This window comes from Myotis davidii, unplaced genomic scaffold (assembly GCF_000327345.1).
Source record: "Myotis davidii unplaced genomic scaffold, ASM32734v1 scaffold71, whole genome shotgun sequence".
In the NCBI taxonomy this organism is placed as follows: domain Eukaryota; kingdom Metazoa; phylum Chordata; class Mammalia; order Chiroptera; family Vespertilionidae; genus Myotis; species Myotis davidii.
Window position 1 is genome coordinate 3,680,706 of NW_006283588.1, and position 5,596 is coordinate 3,686,301.

Sequence of the window (5,596 nt, forward strand, 5' to 3'; positions counted from 1 at the left end):
AAACCGAGAGGGAAGCTCTAGGCTGGCATAAATAGAGCACTTACTCTGGGAACACGCACGGTTTTCAAACAGTCTCTTATATTTTGTTCACCCTCTGAGAAGGCATGTCACTCAAGCCCAAGTCTCTGTCCTCAGACTACTTACTATGTGTATTGCCTTTTGGCTGCCATCCCTTCAGCCATCATTTTATGCACATAATTCCCACATTGGTATTTCTAGTCCTGAATTCTCTCTCTGTCTCACATAGTTTATTTTTGTCTACCTGCTGAGTACCTCCACCTGGATGTCCGATCGATGTCACACACACACACACACACACACACACACACACACAGTTAGTTGAGAACATGGGCTCTGCAGGCAGACAGGCCTACATTCACATCGCAGCTCTTGCATGGGTTAGCTGTGTGACCTTGAGCACGTGACCTAAACCACTCTCAGCCTCAGGTTTCTCACCTGTAAAGTAGAGATAATGACAACACCTGGATTGCTTAGTTTCTCGAGCTGAAAAGTAGGTATTTCTAATAGGAGTGTTCATTATATTGTTCCCTATATTTTTGTATATGCCTGAGATAGTTAAAAAATAGAATTGATAGCAGATGGGAGATAATTACATGGTTGTATTTGGGTGGATGTGAAAATTCGGTCAGATCGAGCGTTTGACATGTGTTGTGACTAATAGTTATTGAGTATTCACCTTGTGCCAAGCGCTGGGCATAAATGTGTGCACCAAAGCAATCCCAGCCCCTGCCCTCAGAGTGCTTCCGTCTAATCATACCCGCTATTGTGGTTGTTACCTTCTGCCTAATACTGAATGCTCCTCTTGGCTTCATCATTTTTGTGTGGATCTTAGTCACTCAGTCTCAAAACCTTGGCATTTGTCTCTGACTCCTATGTTTGTTCACCTGGCCCTTCCTCTTCCTTCCTCACGGTCATCACTCGAGCTCAGGTCCTCAGTGCTTCCTCCCGGCTGGAATGTTAGCCTCCGCGGCCAGAGTACTCTCCATAAAGAGCACCTCTACTCATATCACTCCCCAGCCTGAAAACCTTCTGTAGTTTCCAGTTGCCTTCGGAATGAAGTACCATTTCCTTATTCTGTCCTTAACGGACCGGCCACCTCCTACCACTCTCTTTCACAAACTCAGCAAAGTAAGTGACTGGCACTTCCTCGGTGCTCAATAAATACTTGTTAAATGTATCAATTAGTTAACCGATCACTTTCTATAGCCTGCATTTGCTCATCTCTCTGTCTTTGCTCACACCATTCCCATCTATCAAATCCTTTGAGGCTCATTTCAAAATTTGCTTCGACATTCCCTCCAGATGGCATTCTTCCAAAATAAGTCTTGTCTGTTCATTCCAACAAGCAGAGATCATCACAGGCAGTTTATTTTCATCTGGAAGTGTAATTTTATGCATCGCTGTCACAACTTGTCCACTGGGGCCTTGATCAGACCACAGTCCCAGGCTGGGCCACTACACTGACAACATCGTGCCGATTAGATCTGATTAGCAGAACGTAGCAGGTGCCCGAGATGCTCAACTAAGGCACACACATCATAGGGTGGGAGATGCATTCTGGGAAAATTCAGGGTCCTGCCATTGCGGTGAAGTTGACAGGGATCCGCGGTAGTCTGGGTGGGACATGTTGAAGTGGCATCTCAAACTTGAAAGGCAAGTTTCTTTCTTTGCACTTGGTGCTTTAACCTATTACTAAACTAGCCACAGGGCTACCAGCTCTGAGTGAGTCTAAGCAAGAAAAGGCTCTCCATCTGGTCCGAGTTGTAGTGAAACAGATTAGCTACAGTGACCTTTTGACCCCAGCAGATCCAAATACGCCCAGGTTCCTGCAGCAGACAGGGATGCGGAATGGAGCCTCCAGCAAGCTGCCACTGAAGAAGCAAAACTGGTACTGGCATGGCCCACCACTAGCCAAACACCACCTATGTGCTCATTTCTCTAAAAGTTGTTTTATTTTATTTAATCGTGGCCCTAGCCGATTTGGCTCAGTGGGTAGAGCGTCGGCCTGTGGACTAAAAGGTCCCAGGTTTGATTCTGGTCAAATGCACATGCCCAGGTTGCAGGCTTGATCCCCAGTAGCGGGCGTGCAGGAGGCAACCCATTAGTGATTCTCTCTCATCATTGATGTTTCTAGCTCTCTCTCCCTCTCCCTTCCTCTCTGAAATCAATAAAAATATATTTTTAAAAAATTTAATTGCGGTAAAATAACATAACATAAAATTTGCCATTTTAATCATTTTAGGTGATAGTTCAGTTGTTCTCACACAAATTTTTAAGCCAAAAAGCCAGATACATAACTATATACAATACCATCTAAATTGTGTTCAAAGTGAGTGTGTGCACCTCTGTATATACGTGACTGTAAAGAGACAGAAAATAGAAGAAAGAAATATACTGATATAACAACTTCATCTGGGTGGTGCATTTGTAAGAAATTGTCACTTTAAGATTTTTAAATTTTTTACGAATATTTGTATTGCATATTTTAACAATTATAAGGAATGTGTATTTTAAAAGGTATTTTTAATAAAAACAAGCCATAATCTATAATCATGACATAGTGTCATGCATCAAACAAAGCAGGCACATTTGTGGAGGATAAATTTTATTTTTTTAAAGCAAAACATTAATTGTATATTGACTAGTTGAGAGACCTTAAAGTGTGTACTTTCTAAAATTTTAATTCAAAAATAATATTTCTGAAAAGTAATCCTTTTTCAAGGATAAAATCAGGCTTACTTTCCAGGAGGAAACCATAAAAACAAGTATTCCAAATGTATAACAATAGCTGGGAAAAGATAAGAGGAGGGCACGCCCTCTTGAATTGTCAGGATCTTGGCAGGGCTGTTTTTATAAGAAAAAAAATTTTTTTTTTAATCCCAAAGACTTTTCTGTGAAGTTCAGTCAGTTTGGAGGAATGTACTGTGGTGCTTTAAAGCCAATGATCTACAAAAATTAATTGATCTTTAACTTCTAGTAAAATGTATCTTCAGCATTTGGGGAATAGAATGACAAAATAGAATGCATATAATTGATAAAACATTACCTTAATCCCCTCCTCTTTTTTATTTATACATAGATGCTAAATATTGGCAAAATGAACAAGATCATGGATCTCATAGCCAGGACAATTGGAGATTTCTAGTAAACAGAAGTTAAGAGTTGTACTTGGGTTACATTAGGGTTTCTTGTGGAGATAATGAGTAATTTTGAATGCTGGCTCTGCAAGAAAATTCTTCTTTTCTTTGGCAGAGAATCTATTTTTGTAAACAAAAGCAGTGAACAAGATTTGTTCAAAATGGGGAGCGAACAGGATCTGATCTGGATCTAACTTGTCGAGAACCACCTGTGTTTGCGTTGGCATTTGGCAGTCACTCTTGACTGGCTTGTCACTGCAAAGACCCACTCAGAGAGCTTGAACACAGTCCATAATAGCAATCCCATTATTTGCAGGCAGAACAAATCAAGTTTATTTTCGGTGTTTTGTTTCTGGTCATTCTACCATTTTGCAAGGAATCTCCATGGATAACCACACATTTATGAAGGAATTTTAGTCTAAAAATTATGTTGTCAGCAGGTGGTTTAGTGCTCGGGTTTCACAAATGATGACTAAATTTCTGGGCCATTCCTCAGAAAGCCTTGCAAACTATAGTACTATTTGTGCTACACAAATACCAGACCAGGAAGTCACGATTTGATTCGCAGTCAGAACACATGCCCCGGTTGCTCCCTCAACCCCAGGAGGCAGCCAATAAGTGATTCTCTCTCATCATTGGTGTTTCTATCTCTTTCTCCCTCTCCCTCCCTCTCTGAAAGCAATAAAAATACATATTTTTTAAATTGTGCTACTGCTTATGCTATGTCAAAGTTATCAAAATCATGGGGTCTTTCTTGACTTCGCCTTTTTAGGAACAGACCTCCTCACCCACCTTTGAAGCAGAAGGCAGTGTGGCCAGGGCAGCCTTAAGTGATAGGGATGCCAACAGAGGTGGGTGGCTTCTCTAGACCACCAGTATCTCAACTCTTTCTTCTTTAGGTTGCCCGGTTAAAGAGCACCTGGTAGTCAGAAAGATCTTCAGATTCCATGGTCTTTGCAGACTATGAAACAATATTCTACCAAGATATAGAATTACCAAATATAATTCTTTATGTGACTATTTTTGCAGTCATACATAGAATATATCGCAACCACAATAAGGTGTTAATGGAAGATCCCTTATATAAGCTGCCCCTGAATTTTATGCTAATATTTTTGTAGCAATTTGTTCATTCGTTTTCAATTGGGAATGGCAAACACAAACGATTTTAAGAAAATTTCTAGGAGGCAAAAAAAGAGAAAGCTAAGCAGAGATAATACTGTTAACTTTTTCTGATAACTGAGAAAAACTGATTGCATTCTATTTTAACTGGTGGTATCCTGGTGCAGCTTTTGATAGCATTATCTAAACTCTAAAAGTTTGGAAGTAGAGAACAAAGGAGAGGAGGGAGGGTAGAGGCTGACTAAACAAAGACCTTCTATTTCGTGACCCACCTTTGTATGCCCAGGATCCCTGAAAACCAAAGTAGGACAATAGACTCACAGTAGACTAGACAATAGAGCTCCCATTGCGAGAAAATTCAAAAATATTCCAAAATCCCTAAGTGTGGTACAAAGGAATATTACTTGTCTCTTTACCGGATACATAATGCATGCAATAAACGCCAAAAAAATAGGCCAAATATGTAGAGACAGAGATTTTTGAAAGTAATTTTTTTATCTCAATTCTGTTTTGCTCAGGTCAGTTGCGGTGACATTCTCATGACACAAAAGCAGCTTGTTTTAACATTAAGAGAGGAGGTTTGCTTGGGATTGAGCAGGAGACTGTGGCAGCGCTCAGTGACTGTATTGAAATATTCATCGAGTGAAAATTGAACACCTGACCCCTTTGTGCTTTGAGCAGAGAAGCTGCTGTGAGCCTATCTCTGCCGTGGCTCTGGGAACCTCCCCAAGCCTTCAGGTCTCTGGAGTGTTTTCAGTGATAATTCCCAATCCTTAAAGACTTTTCCGTTCCCCAGTCCCAGTCATGATCTTCAACAATCTAGTGCTAGCACTTTGGGTTGTTGTTTTTTTTCTTTTCCCTCACAATTGAATACACACTTGATAGACTTAAATGCGAAAGTAGTGAATTCAAAGCCATTAGTCCAGGGCCTGTCCCATGGAAGCCCTCACATACCCATCTCCTGGCCCCAGCTCCTCCTCCATTTCATTTCTTTTCTAGCTCAAAATAGGCAGAAATGAAAACAGCATTTCTCCTGACTGGGTGTTAGCTTGGTTTCCTGGCTGGTCCAGGCTGACCATTTCGAAGGGCCAGAGCCATGCTGGGTTTCCCACAGCAGCAGGAGGATGTCTGTCTGCCCACGTCTGGGTCACATATTTTCGAGCCATCCACAGACCAGCTCTGCGGGAGCCCTGGGCCCACAGAACTTCTCACGAAGCTCCTAGCGTTTGGGGCTCACCCATCTTTCCACTGGGGCTCAAACCTGTCTGATTACCAGACACGGAGCAATCCGTTTGTCAGTCCTGCTTCCCACTCTC